The 16357-nt window shown below is 37.7% G+C and overlaps 1 protein-coding gene across 2 annotated transcripts in view; it reads right to left on the bottom strand.

The window, feature by feature from the left end:
* The window catches only part of LOC131031262 (uncharacterized), a 157736-nt gene that overhangs the window by 22214 nt on the left and 119165 nt on the right, over positions 1–16357 (bottom strand). Inside the window, exon 1 of one of the 2 annotated variants that reach the window (XM_059209570.1) lies at positions 1539–2226. The exons of the other annotated variant lie outside the window; for it this stretch is intronic. The gene's annotated coding sequence lies outside the window, so the exon portion shown is untranslated. Of the gene's footprint in view, positions 1–1538; positions 2227–16357 lie in introns of those variants that run through there. 2 annotated transcript variants of the gene reach the window in all.

The following is a 16357-nucleotide window of genomic DNA, read 5'->3' as shown; positions in this document are numbered from 1 at the left end:
AAGAAGAAGACAACAACTATAATTTATAAAAGGCAGCAAGTTAAGGTATGAATTAAAGGTGGTTAGTTAACAAATGGTCATACCTTTATAAAAGGTTGTCTCCATTCAAAGGGATGCCTCCTTTCATGAAAAGGCATAAGGAGGATATAAAGGTAAAGAGAAGTTGGAGGGAGGAATATGGAGATGTAATAAGAGAATTGTGTCATTCAAACAGATTTATTAATGAAGAGGTGTGATTACCATATGGAATGAAGAGTTATAATTTTTAAAGGTGAAAGGAGATGTCTCTAAATGAAATTCTCTCTCTTGGGAAGATATAAAGAGAGCATTGAGTGAGGGATGATAGTCTGAGTTGTGTGTGAAAAAAATAAGTATATCAGATATAAAAATAAGATTGATTTGAAGATAAATAAAAGCATTTTAAAAAGACAATTAAAAGGTAAGATTATTAACAACGGGTGATATCTTTTCAAAGATGTCTCTTTTCTAAGACATGCATCATTTCATGAAGACATAAAGATATAAGATGTGAGTGAGATTTGTGGAGATAACTGTGTGTGGAGAAAAAAGAAAGTAGAGTGAGTGAGATATAAAAGATAATTCTAATATGAAGAAACATTGCATTCTGATGAAGGTTTACCTCTCTTGGTGAAGAGGTATGTTGGATTAGTATAAGAGGAGAAAAGTGAGAGGTGTGAAATGAGAAAATGTTTAATGTAATGTCCTTCCAAATAGTGAGCGGATTTATGAAGACTATCAGCATATTTATAAAGACTTTATGAGCATAATTGTGAAGAGTTTATGAGACTTGTAAGGAGGGTTTCATGCAAAGATAAAGAAGACTATGGAGAAGAATTATGAAGCATATTGAAGAGAGTTTTGTGAGAAGTAGTATGATGTAATATCCCCTTCTGTTGTATGGCTGAAAGTGTAGGGAATATTATCAACAATTGTCTGATAACCTGCTGTTATGGTTTTCAGACTGATAACCTGTGTGTTATGCAGTTTTGGACAGCTGTATAATTCTGCGTGTTATGCAGTTTTGCTAGTAGGAATCTAGGAATGCAATACAATGAATCTAGAGATGATTTATCAACTAATAAAGCATTCAAACATCATAATCATCTAGTTGCATTTTGACGAACACTTGGCATGCAACCTCAGATATGAAACAACTAATGACATCAAATGCAAAGCTCACAGCTGACTTATTTATTTAATGCAGTCTTGATTACAAATACTAGAGAAAGGGCCAAGACAATAGATGACTGATGCAAATAAACACTTACAGCCAAATGACATTATGTCAAACAGTTGGCACACATGCTGATCATTAAAGCACATATATATCAAATACTAGATTCCCAACAACAGCCCTTATTGAATGCGTATTCCAAACAACTATGGAAACCCAGCCTTATGGCTTACTACATAATAGTTTTCAGAATATTCTGAGTAACAATGGCAGCCCTGAACTCATACAAACATTCTGAAAAACTCAATGAAACACATGTCAAAAGAGAACCTAATTAAAGCACCTTGGTGTCTAGATGAAGAAACAAGCAATATCAAGTCTCCTCAAGCCTCCATTATGCCAAATCGAACCCTTAGTCAAAATTGCCCCTGTTCTGAAGCAAGTGGCAATAATAAATAATTATCAGCTCTTTCACTCCTTATGAAACATCTACATCATCGATAGATCCCTTCCAAGTGGTCGCTCCAATCTGGGACTGAATCAAGGCTCATAGATGAAGTTATAAGCAAAAATCGTGGTTATGGTAGGACTGGTCGATCTTGCTTCAGACCTGATATATCAACTGGAACCACCTCAAATGCTCCTAAGGATCGCCTAACCCTTCTTAGTCTGCTGATGCAAGTGTGGGCCAAAATGAGCCAAATCGTGGCTCTCCTCCAATCTGATAAAGTCTGAAAATTACTGAGATTAAACTCAGAAGTGAGGTAGATGTAATCAGCTCCGCGTAGACAAACAATGAGGCCCTATTGTCTCCAAATGTCTCCAATGTCTTCTCAAGTTCGTACCTAGCAGGTTGGCCTTTAGCCACAAATTAGTACCAATGAGATGACTGAATTATCACCTCCAGCTGCAACCCTTCAAGAGATGTTTCACTCCCTCAGTTATGCTATCAATGGGAGGTATCGTTCCCAAAGACAAATAGATCTGCAGAAACCCTTGGCTCCACAAACTCAATCAATACAAATATCAATTCCTGGCTGCCCAACAATGAGGCTGCCTCGTATATTTATTCTTTTCCTTTTAGAGGTCGGCCTCCTGCTAGAAGAAATAAAATAATATTTAATTGATCTTTCTAGAAGATAAACCTTAAATAATAATATTATCATTTAAGTGACTTTATTATTTAATTGCACTTTAGATAATTAAAATATCATTATGAATATAAAGTGCAACACACGTGACATCATACATGAGAACACATTATCTTACTTAAATCATATTAAAATGGAATGTGAAGCCACAAGCAACCGCCCAATCGACCCTCTCATCAACCTTTTGGCCTACGAGGATCAAGTAATAGGCCAAACTCCTCTGCGGACTGATCCTCATGAAAATGGGGACATTACATATGACGGATTTATAATGAGTTTTATGACAAGATTGTAATCAGTTTTGTGGCAAATTTATTGTCACCATGATAGAAGATTTGAAGAAGAGAGTTATCGCTCTTGTGAAGGCAATTTGAATGAGGGGTTGGTGCCTCTAGTGGGCTAGTGCTCACAAATTGAATGAGGGGTTGGTGCCTGTAGTGGGCAAGTGCTCACAAACTGAATGAGGGGTTGGTGCCTAGTAGGTTGACCCTACGAAATTTTTTAAGAATATTATATAAGCAAGTGATTTGTCGTGGTTTTCTCCCGTAAGGGTTTCCATGTCAATATTGTAGTATTGTGTTATTCACATGTGCATGATTATTGAAATTGAGTTACTGATGCTATCGTAACTGATAAAATTTAAATCTAAATTGATAAAAAAAATTATACTAATTCACCCCCCCCCCCCCTCTATGTATAATCGCGTGCTCATCAATTGGTATTAGAGTTGGTTCCTTCAAAAACATTTAACCACTTGAAGGTAGATCGAGAGCGCACATATGGAAAAGAGAAAAGGAAATAAAGGAAAAAGAAAGGCCAAGCAAAGTATTGATGATAAAGCACCAAATGAAGTAATGAAGTGATAAATAGAACACCCTTGGCAATAGAAGATGAATTCTTCGAAAGAGAAAAATATTTTGTGAGTAATAAAGAGATGAACTTAGAAGAGGAGTCAAAACAATACGATGAAAATGATGAGGAGAGTTTTGAAGAATAACTCTATCGCGCCATAGATGAGATTGAAAAACTTAGAAAGAACCAGAAACTAGAGCTACATTTTCAAGAGAATCTTGAATCTAATAAGGAATAAGTACTAAGCCTTGACGAATCCGAAAAGATAATCATATTTCTAAAAGTTCAAATTGAAGAAACAAAAAAAATTAAAAAAGAAACGAAAACCCAGTTGAAAGTAAAGTCAAAAAGTTGTGAAAGGTTAGAAGCTGAGATTACTTCTATAAAGATAGATTTAGAGAAAACTACTACCGAATTAAACACTACACTCAAGTTTGAAAAGAGATTTGAAATCCTAGATGACATCATTAATGGGAAAAGATCGCCATTGAATAAAACATGACTTGGCTATAAAGAAAGATTCCAAAGAGACTCCTAAGAAGACAAATGAGGGAAAGAGAAAAAGCCTTGAAGACACTTTCGAAAGCCCTATCAAGAATGAAGGTAGCAAGAAGACAAAGACTCCTCCTAAAGTTAACAAGGGCAATTTCAAGAAGACCTTTTCTCTAAGGCAAGCACATGCATACAAGTTCAAGAATACCTTTTATGACTATTGCAAGAGAGTGTAAAACACAACAGAAGTAGAAGTTTTTATGGGCGGACAAGTAGAAATTATAATTCATATATTCCTTTAGTGAATTAAAATGTTATATGCTACACATGTAGTAACTGTGGAAATATAGCATGACATTGTAGACGTGGTTTTGTGACACCACCTAGAGAGTACAAAATGAAAGATGCCATGAACAAACAAAAAAGAAAGCCTAATAAGGTATGGAGGAGGAAACAAGAGCAAAATATAAAAAGAATGAATGTATGATTATGCATTATGCACTTCATGCACAAATTTGAGGAGAAGCATGAATTTAGGGGTAGCTTATCATTGCACTATCATTCAGCTCTATTGAAAAGTAAAATAAAAAATGAAGTCATAAATGTTAATTTTGTGGATCAGAATTAAAATTTATCTTCTTCTATGTATTGTCTATCACTGAATTGTTGTATAAATCTGATTGTCTTCCTTTATGTTGCAGGAGAGGAGGAGCATTTTTTTATTTCGATGTCCATTCTCACACATTTCATTTGGTATATGTAGTGGGCTGGGTACGGTCAAGCGATGCCTTGACCGGCCATGTCTTTTGGACATGGCCGATCAAGACATCACTTGATCGTGCCCCCTCACGATAATAAATGTTTGAATGAGAGACATCATTTATCTCTCATTCAATCATTTATCTTACCGAGGCTATCATGCATTAACACTCCCTCTTAGCTAGGTAAGATAAATGTAAAAGGTATTGGGAGCAATATTCATAAATCGTATGATGCTTATCTTGGGACCATAGTTTCAAGATGTGAATTGCCTCTATCGGCGATTCTATTCACAAACTCTTGAGTGGATTGCCTCTGTCGGCGATTCTATCCATAAGCTCTTGTGTGGATTGCCTCAGTTGGCGATTCTATCCATGAGCTCTCACGTGGATTGCCTCAGTTGGTGATTCTATCCATGAGCTCTTGTGTGGATTGCCTCAGTCGGCAATTATATCCACAAGCTCTTACGTGGATTGCCTCAGTCGGCGATTCTATCCACAAGCTCTTGTGTGGATTGTCTCAATCGGCGATTCTATCCATGAGCTCTCACGTGGATTGCCTCAGTCAGCGATTCTATCCATGAGCTCTTACGTGGATTGCCTCAGTCGGCAATTCTATCCATGAGCTCTTGTGTGGATTGCCTCAATCGGCGATTCTATCCACAAGCTCTTACGTGGATTGCCTCAGTCGGTGATTCTATCCACAAGCTCTTATGTGGATTGCCTCTGTCGGTGATTCTATCCACAAGCTTTTACGTGGATTGCCTCAGTCGGCGATTCTATCCACAATCTTGAGTTATTGTAAGATCGTCACCTTCCAATAACCTCAAAAATACAAGTGGAAATCATTTGGAAGTCATCACTTCCTTATGATTTACACAGGGCCCATAAAATAATTATTAGTATTAATAATAATAATCAATATTTACAATTTTTACCTTAGAAGTGCTCAATCTTGATTAGTAAGCTCCCTCTCAATCACAAGGTATCTTGAGTTTCTTCTAGAGAACATATTTTTCTGAACATACGTCTGAATTTCTGACTTCAGCAAGGGACACTTGTAGTTTAAGTTTGAAAGGACAATTTCTTGCAATGTGGCCATATTCGAGACTTTCAAGGAGATATCAATCTGATCTTAATCGGATCTTCCTTCAGGCGGTTAGGCTTTATAGAAGGAAACCTGGCTCTGATACCATGTTAATTTTGTGGATCAAAATTAAAATTTATCTTCTTCTATGTATTATCTATCACTGAATTGTTGTATAAATCTGATTGTATTCTTTTATGTTGCAGGAGAGGAGCGTTTTTTTATTTCGATGTCCATTCTCACACATTTCATTTGGTATATGTAGTGGGCTGGGTACGGTCAAGCGATGCCTTGACCGGCCATGTCTTTTGGACATGGCCGATCAAGACATCACTTGATCGTGCCCCCTCACGATAATAAATGTTTGAATGAGAGACTTCATTTATCTCTCATTCAATCATTTATCTTACCGAGGCTATCATGCATTAACAATAAATATTAGAGAAAGAGAAGTCATGGTTGAAGAAAAGGATGAGAATTTTAATAGGGTAATAACAAACTACATATTAAAAGGTATGATGATAAAGACCCTAGAAGACTTAAGACAATGAGAGAGCATTTCAAGAATTTGATAGGAGGATGAAAACAATCCAAAGAAGTATGCTTGTATATTTGCATTTGACAAGCATGTGTTGGCAAAATAATACGAATTTGATAGAGGAAAGTAGGATGCTTATGTACACATTCACATTAAAAATGTTCCTATTAATGAAATGATCCCATAGAAGACATGGATGAAGGTATGATGAACATCCCTTCACCATTAATGTCAAAGAAAGAAAGTATTGTCGAGTAATTATGTATGTGTTAATTTGTGTGTTAAAAGTCGGCGGTTAACTGACGGTTGCCGGCAGTTGGCACCGGGCAACCGTCAGTTAACCGTCGACCTTTAACACACAAATTAACACATACATAATTACCCAACAACATAAAGTTACAACAAAGAGAGAATGACGGCATTTATGTCAAGAGGAAGTTTACCGAAGCGAATCAGGATACAAAGGATCAAGAAATGTAGAAAGAGGAGTATTAAAGCAAGGAGGGGCATTAGAGAATCTCCAACAAGTGGAGAAGCATATTCCCATTGCATTAATGTAAGTATAAGAATGGATGTTTCTAATGATCCATTTGTGGATAGAATGTTAATGAACATTCCTTTGCCATTGATGTCAAAGGGGGAGAGATATCGAACGGGGGAGAATTAGAAAGAGAAAGAGTTATGTTGCCATCAATGACAAAGGGGGAGATTGTTATAAATATTGTTATTGATGTCAAAGGCACTTGGTGGAGATTGTTGGCAAAGATATCGTCATTGATGTCAAAAGAGTATGGATGAGATCATTCAACATATTGTCATTGATGTCAAAGCATAATTCATTGCTATCAAGAAGGAAGTAACTGATATCACAATGATCTTATCAATGAAGAATAGAGAATATCTTATGAAGGGCAGAAATGTACGGAGTATGAGCGATTAACAGTAAATAAGAAGACAACGACTATAAATTATAAAAGGCGGAAAATTAAGGTTTGAATTAAAGGTGGTTAGTTAACAAATGGTCATACCTTTATAAAAGGTTGTCTCCATTCAAAGGGATGCCTCCTTTAATGAAAAGGCATAAGGAGGATATAAAGGTAAACAGAAGTTGAAGTGAGGAATATGGAAATGTAATAAGAGATTTGTGTCATTCAAACAGATTTATTAAAGAAGGGGTGTTATTAGCATATGAAATGAAGAGTTTTAAAGGTGAAAGAAGCTGCCTCTAAATGAAATTGCCTCTCTTGGGAAGATACAAAGAGAGCATTGAGTGAGGGATGATCTTCTGAGTTGTATACAAACAATAAGTATATCAGATATAAAAATCAGATTAATTTGAAGATAAATAAAAGCATTTTAAAAAGACAATTAAAAGGTAAGATTATTAACAAAGGGTGATATTTTTTCAAAGAGTTGTCTCTTTTCTAAGAGATGCATCATTTCATGAAGACATAAAGATATAAGATGTAAGTGAGATTTGTGGAGATAAGTGTGTGTTGAGGAAAAAGAAATTAGAGTAAGTGAGATATAAAAAATATATAGTTCTAATATGAAGAATGTTGCATTACTAATGAAGGGTTACCTCTCTTGGTGAAGAGGTATGTTGGAGTAGTATAAGAGGAGATAAGTGAGAGTTGTGAAATGTAAAAATGCTTAATGTAATATCCTTCCAAATAGTGAGCAGGTTTATGAAGATTTTATAAGCAGATTTACAAAGACTCTATGAGCATAATTGTGAAGACTTTATGAGACTTGTAAGGAGGGTTTCATGCAAAGATAAAGAAGACTTTGGAGAAGAATTATGAAGCATATTTAACAGAGTTTTATGAAAACTAGTATGGCAAATTTATAACAAGTTTTATGAGGAGATTGTGATCAGTCTTGTGGCAGATTTATTGTCACCATAATAGAAGATTTGAAGAAGAGAGTTATATCTTTTGTGAAGACAATTTGAATGAGGGATTGGTGCCTCTAGTGGGCTAGTGCTCACAAATTGAATGAAGAGTTGATGCCTCTAGTGGGCAAGTGCTCACAAACTGAATGAGGGGTTGGTGCCTCTAGTAGGTTGAACCTACGAAATTTGTTAAGAGATTATCATATAAGCAAATAATTTTTCATGGTTTTCTCCAGCAAGGGTTTCCACATAAATATTGTGTTATTGTGTTCTTCTCATGTGCATGATTATTGAAATTGAGTAAATGATGCTATAGTGATTAATAAAGTCTAAATTGATAAAAGTCATTATATTGATTCATACCCCCACCCCCCAATTAGTATAACCGTGTGCTCATCAATGTGAGCACTTAGGCTCAGAGTTCCCAGACTCGCCGCGAGTCAGGCGAGTTCGCCGAGTTGGTGAGTCGAGCCAAGCTCAGCAAGTTTTGCTGACTCGGGACTCGGACTCGACGAATTTTGGCCATAACTCGCGAGTCAGGCGAGTTATGCCAAAAAGTCGCCGAGTCCGAGCTCCAGGATTCAGCCGGCACAATGTTCAAATTTCGATTTAAAAAAAAAAAAAAAAAAAAAGCTTTTTGACATTTTTTTTTAAATTTCTCTTTCATTTAACCCTAAAAGGTCTTCTAATTGCTAGTTGTGAGAAGAAGAGAGGAAAAGTGAGAGAGAGGAAGGAAAACAAGAGGCCATAGGTTTGCAAACAGCAGGGAAGAAGAGCATCAAGGAGACCACAAATCACATTGGGGAGGCCATAGGCTTGCATTGAGAGCATCAAGGAGTCCATAGCAAGACTTCTCAACTCATTTGAAAGAGGTAAGTGTTAAACTTTGTAGATTTTGTTGATTTTTTTAGGTATGTTAATGGATTTTTTTCATTTGTTTGTTAATTTTTTTTAGTTTAACACTAAACTTTCCAAACCTTGAATGTTTTTATTTTTTTATCTTAACTTCAATGAGAGAAGTAGAATAATAGCAAAGTGCAAACCCTACATTTTTTTAGAAAAAATTTGTAAACATGTATTTACAATTTTTTCTTAAAAAAAAGTAGGGTTTGCTGATTTTTCTATTAGTTTAAAACTTTATAAAATTTTCTTATTGCAGCAACCTTCATGTTTAAAAAACATTCATTTTTCACAATGCCTAAAAAGGATGAAGTTTGGAAATATACTGAAGACTTTATTGGCAGACAAAAAAATCAAACAAAATGTTTTTTTTGTAAAGAAATTAATTTTGGTGGCATCAATAGATTTAAATACCATATTGCCAGCATACCTGGCCATGATATTGAGGTATGTAAAAAACATGAGGCAAAACGTTTCTGTTATGTCCAATTAGAAACACATGAACAAGAAAAGTTAACTAAGAAGAGGCAATTGGAAGAGGCTATTGGCTCCTATGCACCCACATCCGCATCCACATCTGCAGGCTGTGTTGGAGAGGGTTCTTCCATGCCTCCCTTTCGTCCTAGTGCTTCTGTTAGTGCTAGTGCTTCTACTTCTACTCCTCCGAGTGGCACTATTATCTTTGGCCCTAGAGTTTGGAAATCCAGGTTGGATAGTTATTTTGTGCCACGCAGTACTCCTGGGGCACAACCCTCGCTTGAGAGCATGGGTTGGAACAAGGAGGTTCATGATGCTGCAAGAAAACAAATTTGCAAGTTTTGGTACTTTTGCAACATTCCATTTATTGCAGCTAGGAAATTCTTTTTTATTTGATTGCTTTAAGTTTAAAAGTAAATTTATAGTTTGAAGTTGAACTCTACTTTGTCTAATCATAATCTATTTGTGACAGGTCTCCTTATTGGCAAGGCATGGTAGATGCCATAACCATTTGTGGTGCGGGGTTTAAAGCCCCTACTGATGCTGAGTTAAGTGGCCCCCTCTTGTTAGAAATGGTTTGAGGATATGAAAGTTGAGCTAGAGGACCACCGACAGTCTTGGAGCCAAAAGGGTTGCACCATCATGACAGATGGTTGGACGGATAAGAGGAATAGAACACTCCTAAATTTTCTTGTTTCCTGCGGAGGTGATTGATCATGATTCATTCTAATTTGTACTTCCCTAAATGCATTGAATAAATTAAATTTTGATTTGTTGAAACTCTATTTTCAGGATCCACCATGTTCTTGAAGTCTATTGATGCTTCCTCACATGTGAAAAATGCCACATACTTATGTGAGGCTATTGAGGAAGTCATACAAGAGGTGGGGGAAGAAAATGTGGTGCAAGTGGTGACAAATAATGCAACAAGTTAAGTTGCTGCAGGTAAACTTTGAACTTTTCAAGTCTCGATGGAGAGGCATCTATGATTATTTAAAATTTTCTTAACACATCAAAATTTCTAATTAATTTAAAATTGCTACAGGTAAACTTTTGATGGAGAGACACCCGAAATTTTTTTGGTCTCCATGTGCGGCCCATTGCCTTGACCTCATGTTGGAGGATATTGGTAAGCTTGAATGGGTGAAATCAATAGTTGAAAGGGCCAAAAATATCAGCAAGTTTATCTACAATCATGCATTGGTCCTTAGCATTATGAGGTAATACACGGGGCAAAAGGAGTTGGCTCGTCCTGGTATCACGAGGTTTGCCTCAAACTTCCTCACACTAAAATCCTTGATGAAATCAAAGGCGGCTTTGAGGCATATGTTTGTTGGTGAGGAGTGGACTTCCTCATCCTATGCTACGACCACTGCAGGGATAGATGTGGTAAATTGCATTTTTGATGAGCCAGGTTTTTGGACCCCCTGTGGAGAAATCGTGCAAGTAAATTTATTACAATTTAACATTTAGTAATTTAATTTTAATTTATTAACAAATTAACTTTGCAATTTTGCTTTTTTATTATTTAATTTGTGACTTAATTGTTTTTGTTTAACATTATGTGTAGGTCACTGAGCCCCTCGTAGTTCTCCTATGAGTTGTTGATGGGGAGAAGACCTCTATGGGCTATATATATGAGGGTATAGATAGGGCCAAGGAGGCCATTAGATCCATATATGCAGGAGATGAGGATAAGTATGGCCCCATTTGGGAGATTATTGATAGGAGATGGCAAAACCAGCTTCACAGGCCCATCCATGCAATAGCCTATTACCTCAATCCGGCATTTCAATTCCGTGATGACTTCAAGGCAGATAAGAAGGTTCTTAGTGGCCTATATACAGTGGTACAAAACTTGTGTATTGATGGCATAACCTCAAGTACAACGCTCTAGCTAGATAAATATAATAATCAAGAAGGGGCAATCTTCGCAAGCAGCATGTGCATAGAGGCTCGGACACAATTGCAGCTAGGTAGAAATATATGTAAACTTAAGATTCTTAAGTTTATGGCTTATGCATTTTAATTTTTGATTTTATAATCTAGCCTTAAAGTTGGAAATGAGTTTGATTTTTTATTTTTTTCGTTATTTCAGATAGATGGTGGCAAATGTTTGGGCCCTCAATCCCAAACCTTCAAAAAAATTGCCATCCGTATTTTGAGTCAGCCATGCAGCGCTTCTGGATGTGAGCGCAATTGGTCCATGTTCGAGCACATCCACTCGAAGAGGCGTAATAGATTGTCTGTGGAGAGGTTGAATGATCTTGTTTTTGTTCATTACAACCTCCATCTTAGGACCAGACAGATTTTGGACACTGACTCCTCTCCGATCACTTTAGCAGAGATCGATCTAGAGTCTGAGTGGATCACTGAGTCTACCGATCCCGTCTTCAATGAGGAGGACCATGAGTGGGTTGACCAGGCAAACAGAGAGGCTAAGGCTGTGGCTATGGCAGAGGAGGAGGATAGAGCACGATCCGACACAGGCACAACCGATGTTGATCATTGTGGCACCTCACAGGCAGAGACTATGGCTACTTAGTCATCCAGGACCTACCTTAGACGCATTTGTAGGAGGCAGACAGACTACTCTGAGGCTGAGGATGAGCTAAAGCCCGAGCCATAGACTTGTTTTTGTTTACAGTTACATATCTGTTTGGGAACATTTGATGTCATGGATTTTATATACATTTGACAACATTTATAACTCTATATATCTATGTTTTCTATTTCCTTCAACTACAATTTACATTTTGTAATATCCCTTGGCTAATCTGACCCTGTTTTTGCTTATTTGAACACCAAGGAATATTGTCAAACATTTGGCATACAATGTTTGAAGCCGCTGTAGTGAATTCTTTATTGTCTTCTTTGGGTTTGTAGGCTGCAAATGAAGTTATGGAAAGCTTCTAACAATGCAAAGTTTTTATAGAAATGATATACTAGCTGTTTTAGACCTTTCCACACATATGTAATGACTGAAATTAACTAGTACAGCTAGTTGACATTAAGACAAACACTTGTCATGCATCCCAATGTATACCTACAACCATTAGGCATTTAAGCAAACAATTGGCATGAAAGCTAAGTGGTTGATCAATGTTGAATGTTACCATGAATGTGGAATATGCAAATTATATCTCCATTAAACATATGCAACCTCCAAGTATTTCATATCTCCATTAAACATATGCAACCTCCAAGTATTTCATGATATAATCATAATAGAAAATGATGCAATGAAGTAATGATTTTCTAATACAATGACCATAGATAGAAAACCTGGTATTTCAATGGCTGCCTTGATATATTGGTTTGATTCTCCTCATATGCAAATCCCTTGTCAAATATATATAGCTGTTCAACCTTTCTAAATCCCCTTCTATAGAACTCAAACTACTGTAGCGCACTATTCACGGCACTGTAGCGCACTGTTCATGGCACTGTTCACGGCACTGTAGCGCACTATTCACGGCACTGTTCATGCGCACTATTCATGGCACTGTAGCGCACTGTTCACGGCACTGTTCATGCGCACTGTTCACGCGCACTGTAGCAGCAAGAACAAACTTGCAATCTGCTCTTAAAACCTTGAATAATTTGTTGATAATCTCTCCCAACAAGAATGATATAACTCCATGTGCCAAAGAAGGATGATTCACAACCAATTATAAATGTTCGCCAACAATAAACTTCAAACCCTTGTAGAAAACTTCACCAATTTGGACAAATGAAAGAACTGAAGTATTCTTTCCCACAACTGCAATAATTCAGGTGTTATTTCACACCTTCAAAATTACTATCAATAGGAAGTTTTCGTTTCCTATGATCAAAGAAGAAAATTGCGAAAGCCCTAGGCTCCACAATAAAAATCAATCAAAATACTATTCATCAACTGGATGCCGAGAATGAACTCTTGCCTTTCTTTTTATTCTTTCCTTAAGAGAGCTCAAACACCTTCCTGGCCAATGTGGGATAAAAGATTTATTCCCACATTAAATTATTCACTTAACGCACTTTATTATATTAAAGTGACTTTATTATTATAAAGTTACTTTAGAACTTTATAATAATATTAAAATATTAAATAAATCACTTAAGTCACTTAAACTTTAATATCTCTTGATGTACTTGTCTGATTGCTAAGCCGTCTGAGCCCGGAGTTGACTCTCCCTGTTCTCCATGCGATTGGATGCCTGTCTAAAAATAGAAACCCTGAATAGTAACTTACTATAAATAGTAAGTGTGCCAATCTGAGTCAAAAAACTTGTGCAAAGGCCAAAACCTGAATCCAGCTGAAGAGTAATGTCTCTAATCACCAAGTAACTGCCACACGAGGCCCTCTATCAATAATTATTAGCCTACGAGGGTCAAATGATAGGCTAATTCTTACAAACTCTGATGCTCGCAAAATGGGGACATTACAGTCCGCCCTCCCTGAAATTGCTTGTCCCCAAGCAATCTCCACTGCAAAGAAACTCCAATCCTCGGGAGGCCCAAAAGGAGAATTGTGAAATGTCCCACACATCCTTAACCGACTCCTGTAGCACCAACATAAACATAGTTGCGCACAATATCCCTGGATCCCAAACCTGGAATGGAAGTCTGCCAAGCCTAATACCCTCTGACTTCCTCTGCGCTACTCTGATCTCAACTTCACCATGCCAGAAGTGGTGAAGCAAACCAATGGGACCCATCCAATACACTGTGCCAAACCTGTCGCCTCCTGGATCCCAAAACAACTGAACCCCACATCCATTCGCCATATAGAGATAAAAATATCTGGAAGCGTCTATAACACAATATCTCTCTACAACTCTCGGTAAACTCCCATGGATGTGATAACTAACCAAACCGTCATGCCCACTGACACCATAGTCATCCTGTAACCATGTACCCATAAGAAAACTTTGTGACATAGAAGTAGCAAACCCTGTTGGATACATATCAGCATGATGTATAACTGACAGCTGTCCCTACAAGTAATCCCCCATAAACTGTTGAGTCAGGCGCTCGCAACTGCTAATCCCATCTTCTGAAGATGATGAATACCCATCCCACAAAGGATGGCATCTCGGAGCCAATCCACACGAATGCATCATCAAGTCCTCTGTGTGTGGATCAAAAGAAAAATGATGAGCACTCCTCATTGTGTAGTCGCGGTAAAATGCTCCAACCTCTATCAATGGCTCATCACTAACAACACTTGAATCGAGCAGCTTATCCCTTTGATTCTGAAAAACAACAAGCTGGCATCCAAAATCAGCTGCATGGGATGAAGTGATAGATTTGCTTCCAGGAGAGGGAAACTAATCTACATGAGAGCCATACTCCCAACCAGATGACACTATGCGAGTTCCATGTGAAGTGGATGGCATAATGTCGCGAACTAACACACAACTCTCTGGAGAGTCCACCACTGCCACACAAGAGCTATCAACAATCTGACCTGTATCATTTGTCATAGCACTAACCTCGGGAGAACCTGATGCAACAAGTGGTTCTCTGCTACTCTCAACACAAATACTCATCCCAGCTAAGTCACCTGTACCTGCATCAGTGACGGATGTAACCACATCCTCAACATACCCATCACTACAACCCGTGCGTGTAAACTCATCACCAAGTGATGCTATAGGAAACTCAACTGTATCCACAGATGGTGAAGACTGTGCTAAACTCAACGCCACGGTAAGTTCCTCAACCTGTGACTGTGACTCACAAAGGGCTGACTGAGCGCTCTCCAACGAGTCCATAGTCACCTCAAGCTCATGGGTGAGCTCATCAACCTCCTCCTCCTTTCCCTTTAGTGCATCGTAGCAAGTGCAATCCCACTCGAGAAGATAATCCCTATCAGCAAGTAACTGCAAGTAATTCTGTTTCATTATCCCAATAGCTGCTCGGAGTGCATGGAATTCTGCTAGGGAAAGGCTACTATCACCGTGCTCATATGTCTCAGGAGTACTCCAACCAAAGGTCGCCAACATTTGTCGAGCGACATCAAAATGCTCCAAAGCTGTAGCAATCATATCATCATTAACCTTCAACTGCCCAGCCAGATGATGATACCCCTGTGACTCATTCTTTCCACCCAAATCTGCACTATGGTATGAAACTGAATCAACATCACTCACCTCGTGATCAACAACATCATGCGTGCAATCAATTGTGCACACATCAATATCTAAGGTACTGCTGCTATGTACCTCGTAGGATGGCTCAACTGGCAAGGTAGAAGTTGTTGTTATGACAATATCTTCACACACTTCCACTTCCAATGCAACTACATGGCCATCCAAATCATGATTCTGGGATCCTATGCCAAAGCATGAATCTTCAAACTTGTTCTCTAAGGTCTGATCTGAAAAATCAGACTCTAAATGACATGAATCCACATCACACATTACCCCATTAGTACCCAAATCTCGAGTACCTTTATGCGGCAACTTAATAGAAGCATCTTGCACATGTGTAGTCACTGCTTTCTCATGCTGATGCAAAATTTCATCACTGCTGTCATGAAAATCAGAAGTAGCCTCTATATTAGAAACTTCTTGAGTCACCTCTTGCAAGGATGATGTAGATAAATCATTACCCAAAGCTGTGCTAGTGTCTTCTTGAATCAAATCAGCATGTCTATCAAATTCATCATATAAATTTCTGCATACTTCATAGGAATTTGAAGATACCAAATCATTTTGATGAAGAGTTGTATCATCTTTATGTGTAGATTCTCTATCCATTTCATGTGTAAACAATTCATGAGCTATAGTGTGATATTTATTCCTTGCCAACTCTGTGTTATGGCAAAGACTCGGGTGCAAATCCATGTAACTCATGAAAGGAAGTTCCTTCTTAATTTTTTGAGGAAGAGTGCTATACTCCTTAAACATGCTAATCACTTCTTCTTCTTTGTTTTGTGGTGTTCGACCTTTGCTGGTAGGAAGTGAATTGAATCTTTTAGGCAACCCAAACTTTGAAAACGTTTGCTCTAAACGCAACAACTCTCG

This window comes from Cryptomeria japonica, chromosome 8, assembly GCF_030272615.1.
Source record: "Cryptomeria japonica chromosome 8, Sugi_1.0, whole genome shotgun sequence".
Classification (NCBI taxonomy): domain Eukaryota; kingdom Viridiplantae; phylum Streptophyta; class Pinopsida; order Cupressales; family Cupressaceae; genus Cryptomeria; species Cryptomeria japonica.
The sequence above is the reverse complement of the archived record's forward strand: the minus strand, read 5'-3'. Positions and strand labels throughout refer to the sequence as shown.